The following is a 24,954-nucleotide window of genomic DNA, read 5'->3' as shown; positions in this document are numbered from 1 at the left end:
ACACGTGTTACTGAATAATACAAAAAAGAATAAAGCAGTCAATTTTATACCCTATCTTAGCCCTCAACACTGTAGGTGTTTCATAACCCTGTACCTAATTATGCTCATATTGATTTATTGATGCATGCCAGTTCCTTTGCCTAAATCAAAATCTGTACATATTTCTATTCTCACAGTGTGTCTAGGTGTTAACCATCTTATCTTCTCACCAATCAACCATTGTGGTATGCTTTTTTCTTATATGATACTCAGGGGTGACATGTCAATAAGGATGACATGTCTATCCTCATGGCATGCATCAAGCAATCGGTTACTTTTTAAATTGTATCTATTCATCCCTATTAAAAAAACAATAATCTCCTTTTAAATTTATCTATCTCTTCATTATTTTAACAATCTCCAAAACTGTCTTGAACATGTGTGATGAGAGAATGTCTCCCATTTACATACATTTCTCCATTCGTATCCATGACAGTGTTTTGGAATCTTGAAATTACCTTAATTACTTTTAACAGGCAGTGTTTTCCTTAATAGTTGAAAACATTATTCTTGGGGTAATGTTTTCATCCAATAAATCTTATTGCATGAGGTGTTTCCCAGAAGTACTGGGACCTGCAGATTCTTCTCGCAATTAATCTCTTCAGATAAAGACAGATATTTCTAGGAGGGGAGTTAAATTATGCATAAAATTATTCTCATTTATTCAGTGTTTTTAAAGGTTGGTCTACTCTGAAATGCTTAAACTCTTGGTAAATAAAACGAGCAGCCCCTAGATTGCCCTGATGCCCCTCAGAAGGGCTGAGAGGAAGTATCCGCTGCCTTCGACTCTTGGATGCTCTGGTTATTGGTTTGACAAATCCCATGTTTGCAAGCTTTCATATGAAAGAGCATCTCTGAACTTAGAAACAATTAGTTGATCTTCCCCTTTTCTAACACAGCATCTTTTAGAGTTAGTTATATGTTATAAAGCAGACAAGAGAGTAAGGAGAAGACAAAGTTTTGGAAATATATCTTACCTGAAATTTTCTATATTCAGAAACAAGTGTACACACACACATACCTACATACACTCACAAACACACAAGCATAGAGTCTACTGCAGTCCATCATTTGCATCAATGATTAAACTAGTGAAATAGGGAATAAATGATAATAAGAAAGGATTCATAGTAGGAAAATATTTCAAAATTCCAACAGGGGACAGGCATAGCAGATAAGCTCATAGGCATCTAAGGGACACTGAATTCATTTATAAAGTATATACGTATCTTCATGTATAAAAAAACATAATTTTTTTTGTTTTGTTTTGCAAAGGCACTCCTACGTAATACACCAGTGTCTTCAGTTTGCTTCAGTGCTTAAAGCTCAGTATGCTATGGTTGTCCATATAAAGCTGATCAATGTGTTTCAGAAGGGCAGTGAATCAAGGTCATTCTTCCTTAGTTCCATATATTCCAACCTTCCTCCTCTTTCACTGCCTTCAGAGTAAGAATGAAATAGTGAAAAATTATATTACCACAATACCAATAAAAACCGTGAATGCAGTAAGAATTTGCTGGAAGACCGTAAAGTATGTGACCACGGCAAACAGCATTGCCAGGCTTGGGATTTCCAGCCATATGGGTGGGTGTTGCTGCTTCGGAATTGCATCCCACACCTTTTCAGGGACATTTCTGAGGGACCATAATGTCTCTGAATGAGGAAATAGGTAGAAGCACATTCTCATGGAAACGTGGAGGCTGTCTACCTGTGTGCAGGGCAGGGAAGCCAGGCATTCTAAGCAATACGGCCATCCTGGGAATACAGCTTTCCACTCACGTTGTAAAGATTCTGAATCAGAATGTCCACTCTGCTGTACTTCTCCTGTTAATATGTTAAGGATATTCACACTTATTTATTTTATTGTTTAAAGTATTACATACACTCACAAAAAATTTAAAGTATTACAAATAGTAGTACTCACACTTATTATTATGCTCATTACTGTCTCTAAAATTTCATGGTGATAACATGGAAGATTATCTCCTGTAGCCATTTTCTTTTTAATTTAAGTGCATTTAAAACAATAATTTGACCCATCCTCCTGCTATCCTTCCCTCCAGCAGCTGTGCAGTAGAATAAGTGAAGACGCTAAGGGATTCTTTTTAAGGAAATTCGACATCTGTTTTCATGATCAATATGCTGCTGCACTTCCCTTAGGTAGAGATATTTTGTCAATTTGTTTCTGAAAAACATGATAGCGCTGCTTTATTGGTATTAAATTGCACTCATTCTCAGTATCTCAGAAGAATGTTAACATTTTATTTTTGGTCTGGACACAGAGGTACACAGCACATTAATTCACACCACAAATGATAGTGAATAGGTGAGATGAACACCGGAGAACACAAACCGATGATAAAAGATCTAGAACAAAATAACCAACATTGCTTACACTCCTTAACGCCATTTTGGTTATACAGGGCGGAGTGAAAGTGGGATGGCAGTTGTGAGTATGCAAAACACACCGTTTATTGTTGTATTGCTATGTTTCGGCAATGGTATTATTTTTCATATGAACAACTGTAAACCTACTTTTGCTCTACCCTGTATATGGAGAGACATCCAAACACTGATTTTTAAAAACATTTTTATTGATTTCAGAGAGGAAGGGAGAGGGAGAGAGAGAAATATCAATGATGAGAGAGAAGAGAACCATTGATTGGCTTCCTCCTGCACACCCCCTCCTGGGGATCTTGCCTACAAGCACATGCCCCGATTGCAAATCGAACTGCAACCTCCTGGTTTATAGGTCGATGCTCGACCACTAAGCCATACCCACTGCTTTTTGCTAGCTGGGTAATATTTTCTGCACACCTACTTTGTAAAGAAACTTGTGGCTGACAGAAATAGAAACAAGGCATGTGCCCATTTGTAGTAAACAGTATCAAGGAAAGCTTAACAAATGTGATTAGTACTAGTACATACTGAAGCATCCTACTAGACTAAAAAAGTGATGGTTCCTTGCAAAATGACACTATTTTCTAAACACAGCCCATCTACTTACTCGAACTCATGTAAGATGCAGAAAGGTCACCAATGTGGGGAGATACAGTCATTGGATAAAACAGAATTTTATATGCTGTCATCAGTAGGGATTGAAGAATGTCATGGAAAGAGTGTGATAAAAGTTAAGTTCATGAATGTAGGAATCACAAAGGCATTCCAAAGCAAGGGAGAGAGGGTCATCACAAAACTATTATAAAAGTGGGGAAAAGTATGCCACCAAGAGAACCTAATGGGCTGTGGTGTATGAAACATTATCATTGGGAGGTGAAAACTTCTGAAGTTTAATAACCAGTGTAAATGGCAATTGCCACCTCTCCATTGATTTCTCTAATCTGTATTCAGTTTGGATACTTTTTATTAGCTTGTCAATTTGTGATTCTGAAATGTAATTATTATAGGCCCTGATTAGAATTGGTCCATGAATACTATTATAAAATTCAAAAGGACCCACATGGTTACCAGGACCATTTCTTCTCACTTCTGTATACAATCCTATATAATGAAAGCCTAAAATGCAAATTGACCAAACGGCAGAACAACCAGTTGCTATGATGCATACTGACCACCAGGGGGAAGAGGCTCAACACAGGAGCTGCCCCCAGCCGGCTCGCCCCAGACTAGCCAAGGCGGGTGCCAGCGGACCCTCTCCCCCCCAATCGCCCCGCCTGTCATCCCACAGATCGACCCTGATCACTGGCTAAGCCTAGGGACCGTACTTGTGAAAGAATTTCATGCACTGGGCCTCTAGTGCAATAATAATCTATAATAATAAAAGTGTAATATGCGAATCGACCCAATGACTGAACAGCAGAACAACCATCCGGACGACCATCTGGAAGACCATGCTATGACACGCCCTGGCGCCAGGCCAGCCAAGGTGGGTGTGATGCGATTGGTTGGGGGGCCCTGCCATCGCCCCAGCATTGCCCCCACAGAGGGAGGCCCAGGCTACCCGACTGGTGGTGCTGTGGTGAGTGGATGGGGCCTTCCTCTGTGGAGCAATCAATTGCAGAGCTCTGGCCTGGTGGGTGGGGCTTACCTCTTTGGGGTGATCAATGGTGGATCCCCACGATCCATCACCCTGCAGAAGGAGGCCCAGGTTACCTGGCAGGTGGCACTGCGGCGGGTGGGTGGGGCCTCCCTCTGTGGGGCTATTGATCATGGGCTCCCGGACTGCGAGAGGGCACAGGCCAGGCTGAGGGACCCTCCCTCCCAAGAGCACAAATTTTGTGCACCAGGCCTCTAGTAATAATCTAGTAATAATAATAATTGAATGTGCATCACCATATTTAGAGTCAGATTTTAGGAATTAGACAAAAGCCTTTTGGAGTAGATAAAATAGTGAGGTTAGAAAAATCAAGAGCTGAGATGAGTCATTGAAATTATTCTCTAGTTAAAGATTAATCATCTCCGTACTTTTTGAAAGTCCAGAAACTCAACCCATGATTATGAAACACACACCTTTCTTCTTTGCGCCAAACAATACACCGACAAAGAAACAGAGTAAACTATATTCCTTAGTTTGGGAGATAGGACTAAACTTAAAATACAGCTACTCATGTGTTTTCTTGTTGTTATAATCACACATATACACACATTATCAACCAATCAATCAATTAGAAGACAAAGTATAGTAGGTCTTGGGTTATGTCGGAGATCCGTTCCCACGGTTCGATGTAACGCAATTTTCGCCGTAAGTCGGAACCCACCTACATAAGCACCTACGTCACTCACATGGAGCACATACACAGCAGTAATGAAGTGAAACAGTAAAAAAAACAAATAAATTAAAAGAAAAATAACAATTCCTGACCCTTACTTGTGGTAAATAAATAATAAAAAGCATAAGGCACATATGTACATTATGTCAAAATGATGGAACTTTTTTTAAATAAATAAATGGGAGATGGTGATGTAACCATGAAACGACGTACATGGAATCCGACCTAACCCAAGGACTGCTATATCCTTAAAGGCTAACAAGCCATTTAGCTTACCTCACAATACAAGCCCCTAGCCAGTGAATATTTGTCATCCTTTTGGTGTTCTCTCTCTCTCTCCCCCACCCCCCATATATATATTCCTCTTTTCAGAAATCAGGTGTTAACCATACTGAGGGGAATAAAATAGAGTGCTTATTCAGAACTAGGGAAACTATACTGAATTTCCAAATTAAGCAGCAAGAACATGGAAGAAGGTCTTGGAGTCATAGTCTTTCCCCCTTGTTCTCTAGAATTATACTCAATTACAGATTTCTCTCATTCTGAAATTTCATTATCCAGGGCCAGCTGGTGTTAGCTACTGTGCCTTTGGATGTTAGAATATATTGCTTTCCCCATCTCTTCATGCATATTAAGATCAATATAATATGGGATATTCAAGGACCTTATTTCTATGTAGGATAATGTGAGTCACATGTGAAATCAAGTCTTTGAAGGCACTGATTTAGAAAATGTTTTCCTTTTTCCAATTTTTTAAAATTACAAGATGTCAGTGGGTTTCCAAAAGAAAAAAAAGGAAAAGAAAGAAAAAGAAAAATTATCTATAATAAAAGCATAATATGCTAATTAGACCGGACAGCCGAACCACCTTCCAGATGTCATTCTGGACATCCTTCCAGATGAAGCTGCAGTGGCGGGGGCCAAGGCAGTGGTGGTTAGGGGCAATGTGGCAGGCAGGTGAGTGGTTAGGGCCAATCAGGTAGGCAGGCGAATGGTTAGGAACGATCAGGCAGCAGGCAAGTGGTTAAGGATAATCAGGCAGGCAGGCAGGCAGAGTGGTTAGGGACGATCAGGCAGGCAAGCAGGCAGAGGTGGTAAGGGGCAGTCCTGGATTGTGAGAGGGATGTCCGAGGGGTCCTGGATTGGGAAAGGGTGCAGGCTGGGCTGAGGAACCATCCCCCGCCCCCATGCACAAATTTTGTGCACCGGGGCTCTAGTTACTTTATAAAATCCTTTAATATAAACAGTTTCAAATTGAGGGCCTGGGAAGTTTGGACAAACTAGCTCAGCCAATCTCTCCTGAGCATGATTTCAGCACATGCAATGGGATAGGAGTTGCTCGGTGGTTAAAATTAGAGTGGAGTCATTACAATGTCCCAATCCTACCCACTTAATCCTTATCATGTGTCTTGGATCCATTCACTTCTCTCCACTTCAAAGATCTTCCTACCTCCACTCTCTTATATCTTATATGCATGTGTTCTAAGCATCTTTCAGATATTAAAACATAAATTGGATCATATCCCTTCTCTGTTCAGCGTTTTTAAAGGTGCTTTCATTACCTCAGTATAAACGGAGAGTCTCTTATGTTAAAAATGCCCTGCCTGTCTTTCCTCTGCATCCTCCACCGTCCCCAGTCTCCGGTCATGGGTCTATCCCATTCTTCCTTGGCTCTTAGCCACGCTGGCCCTGAATCAGAATCTCAAGTGCCCTGAGGATTTTATGCATACTTCTTCTAAACAGTCTTTCACTCCATCCGATTTCTGACCAGTTCCTTTCAGCTTCTTCCCCTTCACATCCTGCACTACAATATTTCTGTTAAAATGCCCTGTGATTCCTGCATTTTTCAACCACCACTGGTGGTGGGTGATAATCCTGTAGTCATTCCTCTGAATATTCATATCATATTTCTCTCTCCAACTCTTTCAATATTAGAAGTGCAGGGACCCATTTCTCCTCACTACTTTTGTATTTCCAGTGTCTAAAAATAATGCTTGATGCATACTAGTTAGATGGCCATGACATTGAAGGGCATAATGAAGTCAAAACAATTTTCTAAGTTTGGAAGGGGGTGGATAGCAGATTAATATCTAGCTCTTCTACTGTGCCAGAGAGAACAGAAATACATATACTGAAGTAATGCTGTCCTGCTTGTAATGAAATATAATAGATTTCTTTTAAATGGGAAATAAGTATTTTAGAAACTACAACATTTTTATTATTGAAAATATTTTTAAAAAAAGAATAAAACTGATCAGCAATTTTCAACTTTTTGTTTTAACATATAACTCACATAGGAGATAACAATTACCTGGAGGACCAGAGGAGATGGGCAATGCAGCTTGATGTTCTGGGGATGAAGGAATCTTGGCTCCACCTGAACCCTATACATATTGAGAAATCAGAATCACTAAGCTCTATTAACTCTGTGCCTTAAATATTTATCTCCTCTTTTCCTAGTCCATTACCATGGCCCTAGTTGAGGCTTTTATAATTTCTCACCTGTAATGTTTCAATTATCTTTTTAATAATGTTCCTGCATTTAATATTTCCATATTTCATCCTTCCTTTGTACTTTCGCCAAGTCATCTCTTTATAGCAGATTTGATTAAGTCACTCTCTGATTCAAAATTACCCAGCAGGTACTTCACATTAACTTCAGCATAAAATTTAGAACTCTGCCCGGCTGGTGTAGTTCAGTGGTTGAGCATCTACCTATAAACCAGGAGGTCACAGTTCGATTCCCGGATCAGGGCACATCCCCAGGTTGCAGACTCAAACCCCAATGTGGGGCGTGCAGGAGGCAGCTGATCAATGATTCTCTCTCATCATTGATGTTTCTCTCTCTCTTTCTCTCTCTCTCTCTCCTCTCTCCTCTCTCTCTCTCTCTTTCTCTCCCCCTCCCTCTCTCCCTCCTTCCCTTTCTCTCTGAAATCAATAAAAATATATCTTAAAAAAATTTAGAACTTCTTCCCAGGCACATAAGACTATTATTGATGTGGTACCTGCTTGTGTCTCAGCTCACTAATATCATTATACATTCTATAGTGCTGCACTGTTAAGCTAGAATTCTTAAAAGTCCTTAAGACATCGCCTAATCTGCCTGCTCTGATCAGATTTATCTCATCCTACTTTACAAATCCCTATAACTTCCCAGCCTCAGAATACATTATCGGTTATCTTCGCAGCAAACTCAGACCCTCTACCCTTCGTTCACACAGTATGTTGTACATAATTTCATGAAGCAACTGTGTTATTATAGTTGTTCCAAGAGCAAACATTTTTTATATTTGCATCTAAAGTCTCCCATAATGCCTGAACAAAGTAGGCATGTGATATTTGTAGAAAAAATAAATTTAAGTATTTGTCTCTTTAATGTTTCCCTATTTTAACTGTATTTTATCCTTTAAAAATTTCTTCTGACAAAATTGAAGAATCTTGAATTATTTTTTGGTCTTCTTTTGTTGTCTCATTTTTATTATAAGAAAAAATTGCCTTTGATTTTCTAAATTCCCCTCTATTATCTCATCCAACTTCCTTCTTTCTGGCTTCTGTGACTTTGTGGCTTCACTCCTGACCACAACTTTCTGCCCGCCAACTTCCCTCTTCTCAGGCACAAGAAACATCTTTCTTTCTCTTTTCTGCCATTCATTGTACTTGTACCAGTGTTATCAGAAAGCAAGTTTTTATAGGAGAGAGCTCCTTTACTTTTATTTAGATGATTTTCACTTCCCACATCATTTTCCACTTTTGAAAAACTCATTCTATTGAGTATTTCACAGAAACTGAAATTAGTTCTGTTCTATTGAGTTATTTAAAAATACTCTCTTGCGGGTATATGTGCATAGGTATGTATGCCCATGATAAACAGTTTGAGGATAACAAAATTATCCCCTTTATTGAAATAACCAATGAATGTTTAACTGTCTTTTTAGAAATTTCCTTAGCAAATGGCTGCCAGGCAAAAAAAAATAGCAGATATTAAAAACTACAAATTAATGCACTAAACCCAGCAATTTCTCACCTATTAAAAGCATCACAGCTGAGACCTGCACAGACCCCAACCTTTCTGTGGTTTGGGGTTGCTATCTGCCTTATAATGCAAAGTAGAGGGTGTGCCATCTGGGACGACTTTTCCTCTGATAAAACCTTTTACATAGTTGGGAGGGGGGAGCATTAAATCACTATATATATATTTCAGAGAGGGAGGGAGAAGGGAGAGAGATAGAACATCAATGATGACACAGAATCATGGATTGGCTGCCTCCTGTACATCCCCTACTGGGGATCGAGCCTGGGCATGTGCCCTTGACTGGAATCAAAGCCTGGACACTTAGTCCACAGGCCGATGCTCTATCTACTGAGCCAAACCGGCTAGGTCAGTCACCTTTTATTTTAGATACAATTACTAAGAATATCAAACAATTCGTTTGAAAATTCTTAAGTAACTTGAATTATGCAGATGTTTGTAATCATGTAAAAAAGCCTCCTGAAAGTCAGTATTTGGCTTTATGTCGAGATCACGTACAAGCAGCATCTCTGGTAAGAAAAAAGTATCTCAAGTGGCATGATTTGGTGAGTGATGACTTAAAGCTAGCTAATTCATCTGATTACACTTCAATGCTAATGAGGCATAAGCAATCAGTTTGTCCCACTACTGACCCCTTTGATTTCATTAATTTTAATTGAGATTTCCATTTAACCTCTGTCAATTTTCTTGCAAATATATGCTTTCAGTTACAAAAGGGATTGTACCAAATGAGTGATCTATTGAACCTACTGTCATTATTAGAAAACATAAGGCATATTGGTGCCAAAGGGTCTGTATAGAAATGATAATGCCTTAATAATAGGTAATTTTTTAGTCAATTCTCCCAGGGGAATTATTTGACCCCTAGTCATTCACTAATAATCCATTTCAGATACTGCAAAGATCAACAGATGGAATGGATGCTTTATTTATGAGTACAAATTTTTTAATATATATATTTTTATTGATTTCAGAGAGGAAAAGAGAGAGAGAGAGATAGAAACATCAATGATGAGAGAGAATCATTGATTGACTGCCTCCTGCACGCCCCCTACTGGGGATCAAGCCCATAACCTGGCCTGTGCCCTGACTAGGAAATGAACCGTGACCTCCTAATTCATAGGTTGATGCTCAACCACTGAGCCATTGACCAGGCTCTAAGTACTAATTCAATATTGAGTTAAATCACTAGTTCAATAATTTACTTCAATAATAATCTATATATATAAAAGGCTAATACGCAAAGTGTCCACTTGGGAGTTTGATCACTTGCTATGGTGTGTGCCAACCACCAGGGGGCGGTTCAGAACATAACGGGCAACCAGCAGTGCACTGAGGGAGTGAGGAAAAGAGGAGACAGAGAGTTGGGGAACCTGATCAGTCCTGATGACTGGCCACGCCTAGGGACCCTACTCGTGCACAAATTTGGTCACCGGGCCTCTAGTTAAAAATAAGTTATTTGCCTTTAGATTAATACTGTTAAACATTTCTAATATATTATCATAGATATTTTTGTTACATTTCTCCAGAATTCTTTTTTGCATTTATTTAAGCAACATCAATAGCAGAAACAGAATTAGTACCCACTGCAGGTGTTGGCCCCTAAGCCATTGGCCTGTGGTAATAATAATCTCATACATATTTAAAGGCTAACTTTTGTAAAGTATGAAATAATGATCAGATATGGGTGGTAAAATGCACTTCAATATACTTTCTAAGCTTCATGGAGCAATAACAACACCACAAGTTTGTACCAAAAAATCAGTGCAAAATACGATTTTGTCCCAATGGGGACTAGGAAATTGATGAGATACAGTAAGTGGCCTGCCAAAGCCACACATAAAGGTTGGTAACTAGCAGTTGAACCCTGAACCCAGGTCATTTGACCTCAAAATGTTTTAAGCCTATGACATAGACCAGTGATTTTCAACCACTGGTGTACTGCAAGAATTTTTAAAACATGCAATACCTGACTATTTACTCAGGGCCACTGACTTCTTTTCTCTTAGATTATCAAATGAAAACATGACAACAGCCAACACAACAATAGCTATCTGATGTGAATTTATCAAAATTATACCTTTTTCTTTTGTCAGATCGGCAAAAAAAATATATTTTTTGTGTGTGTACCACAGAACTTAAGTGATTAGTTTGTGTGTGCCATGAGATGAAAAAGGTTGAAAATTCCTCCCCTAGACCCTATCTTAGATACTCTAAGAGTCTTAAAAAAAGAGAACAAGACATTGTAAATTTTGTTTTACAAGCACAAAAAGTGTCTTTGTCTCATTGAAGCAGTCACTGGATTTTTTATTGTAGGAGAAATGTCAAGCAACTTAACCTGATTTTGAGGAATAGCACCAACATTTTAATATAAATAAATGCCAGTTCAATAAAAACACAATATTTTGGAAACATATATTTTATTGCAGGCTGCTATTTAGTGCCTCTCATTGGAAATTATCCTATTAAAATGTTCAGTGTTCTGCTGTTAGCAGTTGCAGATGAATGAGTCTATGTACGTTTCAAATGATTCTTCACACAAAATAACAGCTACAGGAGATCCAAAAAGTTTTGGCCATTGTTACACAAGTAAATGATATGAGCAAGAAAACAAACCTGTTGCAATGGCTAGCTTTTGTAAATGAGAGCTGACCTTTCTTTTGGAGACAACAACATTCTGTATTCAGAATATAAGAGGTAGAATTCTTTATTTTTTCTATAGTAACATATTGTTGTCATTGTTCAATTTTGGCTTCTAGTTAATTTTAAGTAGATCTCTATTCATTCAAAAGCCATTTATTCCCTACTACATGCTGCTGTATTATCAAGAAGTTGGATACACAAAGGTAAAGGATACCGTTCCTTTCTTGAAGAATATACAATCTTTGGTGAGATACACATAAGAAATGAGAATATGACAACCAAGCAAGCCCTCGATGGTAACACAGTGTGAATTAAGAGAACCCTACCCAGGTGGTAGGGCAGAGTAGAGTTTTAAGAAGTGACACTTATACTGAATCTTGAAGTGCATTTACCAAGTCTAAAGATTGCTAAGGACAGATTATGAATAATATTTACACTGGGCTAGATGGTATTCTTTTTAGGAAGGATTCCTAATACAATGGAATGATGAGAAGATGATAGATAGATAGATAGATAGATAGATAGATAGATAGATAGATAAATAGATATCTTTTAAATTAAGAATTATTTCAAAATGAAATTTAATAATTACTACAATAAACATCCATCTATGTATTTACAACATAGTTTTCTCAAATTGTAAAAGTTTATAGCACTTGCTTTAGATTTGTTTTTAATTATAGTAATAAAATATTATACATATTTTTGAAACTGCCTGTGTTATCAACTTCAATCTCATGAATTTCTACCCCTTGTGGTAACTCATAACCCTTACTTTGGTGGATGGATTTTTAAAATTCCTGTGCATATTATACTTATGTATTTATAACAAATAAAGTCGCCAGCATATATCATCTTATAAAGGGTATAAAGCATTAATGATATTTTTCTTTTTTTCCTTTCTCCACATGCCTTTTATTTATTTTTGTCATACTTCCCTGGCTAGCATCTTCACTATTATGGTAAGTAGAAAGGATAGTAACATTCATTTGTGTAACAATCCTGATTCTTAATAAAATGCTTCTAAGGTACCACCCTTAAGACTATTACTGACTACAGGTTTTGGGTCCTAGATTAGGTAAAAAGAAATCATATTTCTACTGTGCTTCGCACATTTTCCTAAACACCGTGAATTACTTTGCTTCCTCTGTGAGAGGATCATGTGGTTCTTCTCCTTTAATCTATTCCTATGTTGATGGTGCCCTCCCTGCTGTGGCTTCTTGCTACCAGGATGATGATAATGATGAAATTCATCAGCAGGAATGTGCGGGGCGGGGGGGGGGGGGGGTCACACAGAGCACTGCGGGATCCTGGCAGCACGCCCCTCCTCTGCCTCCGAGCCCTCCGGGAAGCCCCTGAAACGCACACACAGCCTTTCGGAGGGCCACAATCTGGCAGAGTCCAGGTCTCAGATGGAAGCTGTAATTTAACTGATTTCCCACAGACCCTCCAGGAAGTGACCCCCAAGGTGAGGGCACTGATGTTCCAGGAAGTGACCCCCAAGGTGAGGGCACTGATGTTTATCTCGATGACCACCAAGCCCAAGAGTTCAAGGCCATCACACACCTCTTGGACTCTTACGCATACAGTTTATACAGCTCATTATCCGACATACTTTTCCCCACACTTCCGCATCCTTAAACTCGGTCAGCATCAAAATGTCCTCTTCTAGGCTTTTTTCCTGGAGAACTGTTTAACCTTCCTCTGCATGAAATCTGTCTCTCCTCTTCTGACTCTGCTTCCCCTGCAGACCTCTCAGGCATGGCGTTCCCCCTGTCCCTGGCCTTGGAGGTCAGTGTAGTATCCTCCCTACCCCCCTTTGCTATTTCTAGAGTGTTGTTTCTTTTTTACATATATATTTTTATTGATTTCAGAGAGGAAATCAATAAAATATATTGATTTTTATTTATATATTTAATATAAATAAAAGAGAGAGATAGAAAGATCAATGATGAGAGAGAATCATTGATTGACTGCCCCCTGCATGCCCCTTACTAGGGATCGAGCCTGCAACCTGCCTGGCCAGGAATCAAACCATGACCTCCTGGAGGTGTGGTTTAGTCGTTAGAATCATTTAATTTTGATTTGTAAAATGAGACGGGTACCACTGCAGCATTTTGAAAGCACTGCAAAAATGAAAAACACATGACTGTCTACAAGCATAATACGAAATATATTTTTGGCTTATTCACTCACTGGAATATGATGAATCAGTTAAATTATGTGCATAAAAGCTACATACATTAATGTTGATAAATCTCAAAAATATAATATTGAACCAGTAAAGCAAGTCATTAAAGATACATACTATTTTCTGAACATAAATGAACTATTTTTGTAGAGACTTACATACAGTGGGGCCTTGACTTACGAGTTTAATTCGTTCTGTGATGGAGCTCGTAACTCAAATTACTCGTATGTCAAATCAAAAAGTGAATGAGACACGTGAGGCTGGGCTGATGTTGTGGCATTCACTGTCACGTTCGCTGTGCCAACTAGCGGTGGGGCATCTGAAGCTGGCTTGTAACCTGAATTTTAGCTCGCAACTCAAAATTCATCCGAGAGACAGCTCATATCTCGAAAAACTTGTTAGTCGGGACACTCATAAGTCAAGGCCCCACTGTATTTAATAAAATAATAAAAACTAGTTAGAACATTTAAAATGTTCAGAAAGATAGTTATGTCTGAAAAGGTTCAATAAATCTAGGTGCTAAATACAGGAGTGCTGCCCAGCTGGCATGGCTCAGCAGCTGAGCTTGAGCAGCGACCTATGAACCAAGAGGCCATGAGTCTATTCCAGGTCAGGGCACAAGCCTGGGTTGTTGGCTTGGTCCCCAGTGGGGACGTGCAGGAGGCAGCCGATCAGTGATTCTCTCCCATCATTGATGTTTTTAATCTATCTTTCCCTCTCCTTTCCTTTCTGAAATCAATAAAAATATATAAATAAATAAATAAATAAGTAGTTTTTTCTTTACATCTAATATAAAGGTTGGTACCAAACACAAGGGTATTAACACCCTAAAACATTTTCATGCACACATTTAAAAGAATCCCTCAGATTCCATGTTAAGATCCTGAAGAACTGAATAATGAGAATTTATATTTGGTGGGCAAAATAATGGTGACCAGAAAAGGGGTACAAAATATTAAAGCTCCTAAAAAGATAGGCATGAACTTTACAGTAAAGTGAAGAAATATTCAGAGCCTTTCTTAGAAATAAGGTATTTAAACCACTTTCTAATAACCAAATAGAAATATGCCTTCAAACCAGAATAAATGACAGTGCATATTCTCAGTGAAATCAGGGAGAAGACTTATACTCTGCAAACACTATTCAGTCATTTTCTAGTAACAACTACACAGACTACAGCACAGGGTGTATGAGATAGCTGCATGACTTAAACAAGGATGAAATCAATTACTATTGGTTCTAAGGAGAAAATGAAATAGTTGAAGAAGTCTGAATTCCTTAAATCACGGGTCCACTTCTTCCTCAGAATAGCTAATAACCTCGTGGCAAAGGCTAATGGATCATAAAAATTGAATAATTGTAAACAATTTCATTGAGCTCTTTGAGAATGATTCATGTCCTGGTTTGGGTTACACTCTATTTAGTGACAATATTGCACATGTTGTTAAGTTAAGAAAACTTCAGTATTGAAACAGGTGATACATAAGAGAGAAGCAAACATTTGGGGCCAACCAAACCCTTCCTAATAGACTTTAGACAAGAACATCAGACGATTTTAAATAAAATAACACAAAAGGATGATTAGCAGAGAGAACACAAGCCTCAGACAAAGCCTCAGTGACGTGCTTACCTGGGAAAAGCCCAGCACAGGCTGTACCTTGAAATACTGTACATTAATATATAATTTTAATGTGCAGCCCAATGGAAACTAATTTGCATGTTATAATTACCTTTCCAACTGTCTTTCATGAGATAAATACATAGCTATTAACAAAACTTTAATATATCACAATCTTTGACTCAATAAATTTGCTTTATGATATTGCTTAATCTTTCTCAGGAAATGGCAAAACCCCTTATGCTTCATTAAGCACAAAGAACTGCAAATGTGTGATGTTTTAATATTACTGCGAAAGAAGACTGTATAGCAGTAGCTAAATTAATGACACTGTTTTCCAATAATGGCATCACAAGAACTCTCATCTTATTAAAATTATTAATGTTAGTTAAATTAGGTCTTGGCTTACGTGAAGCTAGCTGTGTGGCAATCAAGACGAGAAAGGATCACTCAAGAAGTGCAGAGGAAGATTAATGCTCATGCTGGATTCATCTTGTGATGTGTCAGTCCCCATCATTTCTGCGAAAAGTGGGGAATCAATCTACTTCTATACAAATAGAAATGCAAAATAAGTATGTTCCTCACCCTCGAGGAGACATAGATAAACTTCCAGATATATTGAAGGAAAAAACCCATATATATATAAATACGATGAAAAAGTTATTTTCAATGGGAACAAATCAGGAATAACAGGGCTTTTTAAGCGTGCATATAAATGACAAGCAACTGCTATAAAATATAAAAGAAGGGCCCTAGCCGGTTTTGATCAGTGGATAGAGTGTTGGCCTGTGGACTGAAGGGTCCTGGGTTCGATTCCTGTCAGGGCACATGCCCAAGTTGCAGGCTTGATCCCCAGTAGGGGGCATGTAGGAGGCAGCCAATCAATGATTCTCTCTCATCATTGATGTTTCTATCTCTCTCTCCCTCTCCCTTCCTTTCTGAAATCAATAAACATACATAAAAAATAAAAATATATAAAAGAAGGGTTATTTGGACAAATTTCTGCCTGCATGATAATGACCTGCTCCACAATCTGGCCCCTGTGCATTTCCCTCGACTCTGCACTGCTGAGGTCCAAGTGATCTGTGTGTAGCTCAACTGCTGAGTCTGTCCCCAGTTCAAACAGCAAACATGAAGTCCCACCTCCACCTTTATGAACTTTGTGTTCGTGTGGAATGATCTTCACTTTCCTCACAGGTTGAAGTTCTGTTCTTTGAGGTTGAACTCAAATACCAATTATTCTAAAAGACTTTCTGAACTACTTCCATGGAGAATAAATCTTATTCTCTCCTGATGATGATAAGAATTTGGTTTTATATACTTTATTACTCCTGTCAGCAACCAGGCACCTGCCCAGTACATGAAAGTCTTGAATAAATACATTTTTAATAAAATGGAATGTTTTAATGAAAATAAATATATTTTTACCCGAGTTTCCACATACAGAATAGTATATAAAATCACTTTAAGCATATCAGAATTATAACTGTTTTTATATTATTTTTATAATTATTTTTCAATTGCAAATATGTTACATAAAAGTTTACTTTTTTTTTCTATTGGCATAAATTTCTGTGACATATTTGCTCTCCCACTTTATAGTTTATTAGTGAGTAGGAAGAAGTAGAGAAACTGAGGCAACTTGCAATATATATGCCGCATGTTTTATACTCAAGAAATTATTTTAAGAAATTATTTTAAGAAATAAGCCACACATTGCTCAGCCAGTGTGGCTTAGTGGTTGAGTGTCAACCTATGAACCAGGAGGTCACAGTTTGATTCCCTTTAAGGGCACATTCCCCGGGTTGTGGGCTTTATCCCCAGTAGGGGGCATGCAGGAGGCAGTCAATCACTGATTCTCATCATTGATGTTTCCATCCCTCTCTCCCTCTCCCTTCCTCTCTGAAATCAATAAAAATATTAAAAAACAGAAATAAAACTCTTTTTAGGTCAATCACTTAAATATAGTCATGAACAGTGGGGTCTTTTTTTAATTGTTTATGTTGTTTTTACTACCTTGTCTCTATTTATGCTTTGAGTAAATAGGCCATTGAGATAGCATTCAGAATCTTCAATGAGCCTAAGCTTACTGACTACATCGTTTTAGAGGAAATATTTTCTGTTTGTATGAATATGTATTTAAGAAAATCTATTTATGAGCACAAAACAATCAGAGAAAGAACTCAGGGATAAGTTCAGTTCCACTTCTCTTCATGTAAAGGAAGGACAAAGGAAGATGGAGAGACTTCACAAACCCTACAGCCAGCCAGGCTGTGCTTCTTCTGATCCTGCTTCCTTCTCTGAGAGTGGGCTGCAGATCACTCATATACATCAAGGTTTCTCTTTTCTGTTGTTATCTATTTTTATGTTTCTTTCCTGCAGTAATAAAAGGTAAGTGCATTCACACTCATAACTATACATGAATATTTCTTCTACACTACAAACCAGTACAATATTGAGATTAATACTACTTTTGGAAAACTATAGGTTTGAATCCTGGTGTACCCACTTTAGCTCTGTGATATTGTTCAAGAACATACTGTATAAGATTATTCCCAGTATTATATTTAACTAAAGGCCTGGTGCACACCCTCTCCAATCTGGGACCCCTTGGGGGATGTTTGACTGTGGTTTAGGCCTGATCCCAGCAGTTAGACATCCCTCTTACAATCCGGGACTGCTGGCTCCTAACCACCCACCTGCCTGCCTGCCTGATTGCCCCTAACCACTCTGCCTGCCAGCTTAATCACCCCGAACTGCTCCCCTGCCGGCCTGATTGACACCTAACTGCTCCCCTGCCAGCATGATCATCCCCAACTGCCCTTCCCTGTCAGCCCAATCGTCCCCAACTGCCTTCCCCTGTGGGGCTGAGGGGACTGGGGGACTAAGGCTGGATGAGGCGGGGCTGAGGGGACTGGGCGCTGCCATCTTGTGGCTGTGGGCACTGCCATTTTGTGAGGGCATGACAGTCAATTAGCATATTCCCTCTTTATTAAATAGGATGTGACAATGTATTTAAAAGTTGACCCATTCATATGAACACAGTGCCCAATAAAGGTTATTGAAAGTTAGGATTTTTTTTTCTTGATTCCCTCTGTATCTAATTTCACAATAATCAACTGCTCTACCTCCTTAGAATATCTCTTTACTTAGTCCTTGGCTTAGGGCAGCGGTTCTCAACCTGTGGGTCACGACCCCTTTGGCGGTTGAATGACCCTTTCACAGGGGTCGCCTAAGACCATCCCGCATATCAGATATTTACATTACGATTCATAACAGTAGCAACATTACAGTTATGAAGTAGCCATGAAAATAATTTTATGGTTGGGGTCACAACATGAGGAACTGTATTTAAAGGACCAGAAGGTTGAGAACCACTGACTTAGGGGCTCTTTATAATCATGCCTCAATTGCTAAAACCTTCTAACTTGTCTCCTTCCTGCTGCAAGAATGTTCTTTTTGTTTTTTTTTAATTTTTAAAAAATATATTTTTATAGATTTCAGAGAGGAAGGGAGAGGGACAGAAACATCAATGATGAGAGAGAATCATTGATTGGCTGCCTCCTGCACACCCCACACTGGGGATCAGAGCCCACAACCTGGGCAGGTGCCCTGATCGGTAATCCAACTGTAACCTCCTGGTTCATAGGTTGGTGCTCAACTACTGAGCCGCACGGGCCAGGCTAAGGAATGTTCTTCTTAAAATGTATATTTGATGTCCAGTGAAGATATGACAGATAGGACATGATACGAAGACATCAAAATTCACTCTGATACCCTCTTCTTTCTCAGACACTTGGAATCTTACCTAATAATAGACAAACGTGTAAATTGACTGTCCCTCTGCTACGCTCACCAGCCAATCAGGAGAGTATGCAAATTAACCCCAAAAAAGATGGCGGTTAATTTGCATACGTAGGTGCAAAGTGGCAGAGCAAAGACTAAAGGCTCTGGCTGAAGCAGCAACCGGCCGGAGGGAAGGCCTGGGTCCCAGGTGCTGGAGGAAAACCGGTGCCAACAGCCAGGGGAAGAGAAGGCCTATTGCACGAATCTCTTTGTGCAACGGGCCTCTAGTTGTTATATAAAATATGATTGAGAAAACCAAAGAGGCAAAGCTCATCTCAAAATAAATAAATAACATAAAAATGTAAAAAACTTCAAGGGTTATAAAATAGACAAGCAATGCAAAGCTTGGTTTTCAGATTAGAAACTGGCAGTGGGTTCGAGGCTGTTGTTGAAGGTCATGCTTAGGAGAGGCTTTGTGGCCTTCATAGGAGGTCGTGTTAACGATACTGATCCTTCTTTACAAATGAGTGTTAAATAAATCTGTTGACTAGCGTCTTATTAGTTGTTTGGATATCTTCAGTGCAAGCACAGTGCAGGGGGCTCCAAACACTACTATAAGACTTGGCTCTATATTGAAATTGGTCATGTGAGATGAAGACAAACAAGATATCCTAAGAAGTCCTCCCACTTTAACAACACTGAGAAGTTCTGGTTATTGCATAACAAATAGACTTCAAGACACATAACTCTCTCTCTATATCTCTATCTCTATTATCTCTATCTCTATCTCTATCTCTATCTCTATCTCTATCTCTATCTCCCTCCCTCCCTCCTTCTCTCCTTCCCTCCCTCTCTCTCATACACACACATACATGCTGACACACTTACACACATTGAAAGCCCAGAAATGAAATAGAAACATGCAGGTGAAAATAATGGGTGTACTAAAATTATTCTGGAGGTGATGTTCTGCTTGCTTTGTAGTGTATAAACAGCTACACAACCTATAATCTTAGTTTTACTGGCCACACCACGAAAAAGGTAGAGATCAAGGCTTACTTATACCTTCCTAAAATAGACAGTGAGATTTGAGTCTGACATAAAAAGCTGGAACACTTAAAGTTTTGAAAATTCAGTGAATAAATGAGCCAGAGAAGAATTAACCACTGACAAAGAAATTGTAACTATTCTTGTCAATTTTGGTGTAGGCGTTGCAGGAGGAAAAGGTCTACCTTAAGAATTAATAAACACAAACCTAACTTCAAACAGGTTTGTGGTATGAAGTTACATTGCATAAATAGCCCAAGAAATTCAAAGCTGAAAAACTCTTTCCAACATTTTAGAAGCAAACTCTTGGAAGAATATGTCAACAAGTTAGATCTTACAGACTTCATATAGATCAGTGGTTCCCAACCTTTGTCTGGCCATGACCCCCGTAAGCATCTCTCAAATCCTGATCCCCGCCTCGTGACATATAATTCTTATTATTTAAAAAGTGAGTTTCTATTCACATGGAGGAAGCCTAAAAGGCCATTAACTTGGTCTAAACAAGCTTCCAAGGAACATGGCATCCATGAAAGAGAAAAATAAAAGAACAGAAGGACAGCTGAAGTACCAAAGAAGACATCACTAAGAAATTGTTAAAAAAAAATAATAGTATGAAGTGATATAAAAAAAACAGAAAATAAAGTTTCAAAACATATAATAGAGAACTGAAATGCATAAATATGTCACAATATTATTTATATACTGTATATGAGACCCCTCATATACAGTATATAAAAAATTCACTGTTAATAACTCATTCTCAAATTGCCCCCTTTAAAAATTAAATTGCCCCCCTATGGGGCATGTGCCCCATATTGCAAACCACTGATATAGATGGATTTCCAAAGAACATAAGCCTGAAATCCTCCACAAGCCAATACATGCAAGTTTTGGCAGAGACAAATAACAGAATTAAAATATTAAGATTTTTTTGTAGTAATTAGATACACTATAAACAGTAGGCTAAAATATTATTTAATGTGCATACAGAAGGAAAAAAGCATACAGGTGAAAAATACAGATAGGTTCAGTTAAGAGATTTAAAAAATTCTCAAATAGAATTTTCAGATGTAATTAAAAACCAAAAACCTGGTGGATGAGTTAATTAGCAGACTAGTCATTGCTAAAATGTGAATTAGTGAATTTGAAGAATAGAAGATAAAATGCTACATGTAAACAAAGACATTGAAAACATGGAAGAAAGGTTAACAGACATGGAGGACAAAGTCAAACAGTATAAATGAGTCTAATTGGGTTAGCAAACAAAAGGAGAACATCTCAAGTAATTATTAATAGGAAAGGATTTATCATTTTATTATTTTATTTTTATCTTCTCATTCTTTTTTTTAAAATCCTCACCCAAGGATATGTTTATTGATGAGAGAGAGAGAGAGAGAGAGAGAGAGAGAGAGAGAGAGAGAAACATCCATGTAAGAAACATTGATCAGTTGCCTCCCACAGGGCCCTGACCCCTGACCTGGGGAGGAAACCAGCAACCTGTTGGTGTACAGGATGATGCTCCAATCAACGGAGCCACTGGGTTAGGGCTCTTGTTGTTCTTTTGTCCCTCTTTTTCACTCTTGCTAACTTCCTTTTGCGCTTCATTCCTCTTTTGTATTGTAATGATTTATATCCTTTCTCTTTTTCTTTTGCTAACCTTGATAGATATGTATAAGCAATGGAACATTATTCAGACAAGAAAAGAAGCAAGTCCTGCTATTTGTGACGACACCAATGGCCCTTGAGGGCATTATGCTAAGTAAAATAAGTTAAACAGAGAAAGACACTTGCCACATAACTCTCTCCTAGTGTGGAAAGTCAATTTATGGGTTGAGTCACCGCACTGGTTTATGTCTCTAAAGCTGGGTATATTCACAAAGAAATCTATTCCAATCCCTATAAGAATCCCAATGACATTTTTCACATAAATAAAAAAAAATTCTTTATGGAACTCCAAAAGAACCCTATTAGCGAAAACTAAAAGAAGTGGGGAGCAGTTATATTCTAGTTGGTAAATTATAGAAAGATTAAAGAGGAATGAAAAAAAAAAAACAACCCAGCAACTGTGTAAGAACTTTGCTGATTTAAAACAACCTTAAAATTAGCATTAGTTTTTCACACTTCCCTCACACATGCAAGAAAAATTCCCCAATAATAATGGTGCGTAGAGCAGTTATTCATTTATACACTCACTCACTCATTCGCACTACAAATACCCACTGAGTAGGTATTCTGTGCCGGGTACCAGGCTGGGTAGGGCTGGAGGTCACACAGATGAGAAAGACACAATATTTGTCTCAAAGAGTTCATTGACAAGGGTGGCAACATCCGAAGAGAAAATCAGCCCGTTATTTTGTATTATGATTGTAGTTCTGAGTGAGATAGATATAACTGAGAGAAGCAGTTGGGCTGCTAGTCTAACAACCCAAAACAAAAACAAAAACAAAAAGCAAACAAAAAAACATCACAGCAACAGCACCAATAGTAATAACTAGATTCATTGAGCAGATATTTAAAATGAAGTATTATCTAAGTGTTTTATAGTTAATCCAAACAACACACTATAAAGCGAATGCAATTTTCTTTACTTCACAGATGGGGAGAGTAGTAATAGTCAAGACTGCTTGGTTTTGATAAGGTTTGGGGGGAGGGTGGCACATCTATCTATTATCTATCTACCTACCTATCCCCGCTCCCCATCTATCATCTAGCTGTTATTTATCTCTCTATATATATCTATCCACTCATGGGCTAGTTGCAAATGCATAAATGACATAGCCAATTGTATGTTTTGTTTAGTACAATATTCCAGAGTCTGTTTTATTCAAGAGCATGTAATTTAACTGCCTGCTCTTTATTGGCTCCTGCAATGCCATCCTCCTAAGATCGTGAATGCAATAGTGCCCCTGAGTCACAGGCTCACAGCCAGCACACAGCCCTGTCCCACTTCTAAAGGATGAGCGTGGTATGTTCCCTTGGTAGATAAGCAACTATTGAAAAATCAAATGCTGCATGTCAGACAAATTGCCTCTGTGTAGCACTCTGCTGGATGAATTAATTGCCTTTTGTGTGGTTCTGTATGAGCTGCCAGTCCTTAGTGGCATATTATTGGGAAGAGAGAGAATAATGATGGTTTCATAAACCCTTTAGGAAAAGTTTCTGCTTATTGCTTAACTCGAACATCTAAAAGTAAGTCTTGTTTGCTTCAAACAGAGGAAAATAGAGTATTTTTAGGTAGAAACAAATATGAATACTACTATTGCAATCATTGTTTTCCTATCTTTTCTACAATAGGTGTTTTTCTCTAGAGTACTGTGAAGTTCTTTCTCCTAAGAAATATAAAAAGTTTGAAAAGTATTTATTAATTTTATCTCTTCCAGTCATAAAATTGATTGTTCAATTCTTTAAAAAAATATCACAATAAAATGGTTATTATAATTTTGTATTTCAAAATAATGTAAACAATTAAAAACGACTGCATAATCCAATGAAATTACAATTTAAAATTATGTAAATTACTTTCCTGGTAGTTATTTATGGTAAGTAGTTATAAGATTTGAGGGATGAGAGTTTCATCATAAATACATCTGCATGATATAGAAGAAATCAGCATGGCTGGCGTGGCTCAGTGGTTGAGCGTCTACCTATGAACCAAAAGGTCATGGTTTGATTCCTGGTCAGGGCACATGCCTGGGTTGCAGGCTCAATTCCCAGTGGAGGGCATATAGGAGGCAGCCGATCAATGATTCTCTCTCATCATTGATGTTTCTATCCCTCTCTCCTCCCTTTCTCTCTGAAATCAATTAAAATATATTTTTTTTAAAAAGAAGAAATCAAAGTATACAAAGTTGATGATTCTGCATTTTTTTAATATATTTTATTGATTTTTTACAGAGAGGAAGGGAGAGAGATAGAGAGCCAGAAACATCGATGAGAGAGAAACATCGATCAGCTGCCTCCCGCACATCTCCCACTGGGGATGTGTCCGCAACCCAGGTACATGCCCCTGACCGGAACCGAACCCGGGACCCTCCAGTCCGCAGGCCGACGCTCTATCCACCGAGCCAAACCGGTTTTGGCTGATTCTGCATTTTTAACATAAAAGATTACTTCTTAATTTATTACACTGATAGAATGTTAACTGAGCAATATAAATGTATCTCATTTTTAAAGTATCTTGAAGAAAACAGTTAAATATTAGTATTTAACAGCACTTTGTATTTTTTACAATTTGACCAAAATTTATTGTAAAAGAAACCATCGAGAGGATAAAGGGGGTCAGATATATGGTGATGGAAGGACTAAACTTGGGGTGGTGAGCACACAGCGCAAAATACAGATAATGCACTATAACATTGTACGCGTTAAACTTATATGATTTTATTAATCAATGTCACCCCAATAAAAGGAATAAAAATAAAAATAGCAGAAATCATTGTATAGGCATATTTTTACAGTAGGCTTACACTGACAAACTCACTAAAAATAATTAAAACTGTTGAAGCATCTCATTGCAAAATTTGTGGTATTTCTATATAAATATGGATTTGTTTTCTAGTACTCCTTGGTCTCATTCTTTACAAGTGAAAAACCATTCATCATAACGACTGGGAAGGAAGTGAATTTTTAATATGAAACTTTTGAGTGGTAATTTTCTATATATTATAAACTGTTGAGAACAATAGCTAATGATTTATCTCCAGACCTCGAGTTCACCATCACATTCACCTCCTAAATAAATGTGATGGTGAACTCATTTCTGTGGGATGAATTTCTCCTACCATGTTTCAAAACTGTGACTTTCCCCCCCCCCCTATCTATCTATCTATCTACACACTAGTGTGTGTGTGTGTGTGTGTGTGTGTGTGTG

Source organism: Myotis lucifugus, unplaced genomic scaffold, assembly GCF_000147115.1.
Source record: "Myotis lucifugus unplaced genomic scaffold, Myoluc2.0 scaffold_93, whole genome shotgun sequence".
In the NCBI taxonomy this organism is placed as follows: Eukaryota; Metazoa; Chordata; class Mammalia; order Chiroptera; family Vespertilionidae; genus Myotis; species Myotis lucifugus.
Note: the sequence above shows the minus strand (reverse complement) of the source record.